The sequence below is a fragment of the Eimeria mitis genome, genomic scaffold (genome assembly GCF_000499745.2).
Source record: "Eimeria mitis Houghton genomic scaffold, Emh_scaff393, whole genome shotgun sequence".
NCBI lineage: Eukaryota > Apicomplexa > Conoidasida > Eucoccidiorida > Eimeriidae > Eimeria > Eimeria mitis.
The window spans coordinates 19,376-19,801 of record NW_013572266.1 but is presented as its reverse complement, the minus strand read 5'-3'; positions in this window follow the sequence as shown (position 1 = coordinate 19,801).

The following is a 426-nucleotide window of genomic DNA, read 5'->3' as shown; positions in this document are numbered from 1 at the left end:
GTGTCACAGCAGATGAAGGAAGGCATGAGTGGCAACGTGTTTTGGGTGCACTATAGTTAGGGGGGGCGGTTCACGCGCACATCGACTGTGTTGTTGTACACGTTCCTTGTGATATCCTTGCTTCTCTCCGGCACATCTGGCACTGAGTAGACATATAGCCGTTTGTCAATCCAAGAGACAAGTCTTTGTTGTTCACGAAGTCAGGCCAGAGCATATTGCTTGCTGCTCCGCGGAAACGCGCGAATACACCTTCGTAGCTAGTGCGCCGTAGTAGATTCCGCGGGTTGCAGACATTGGATGGAAGATGCAATGTTCAGGCCCACAGTGTTCGTGCAGCCTGGTGGTCCTCGTTCACTGTGTCAATGCAGGGGCGAAGAGGTAGGGTGCACCACTAGACATACAGTTGCAGCAAACGGGTGTTCGGCA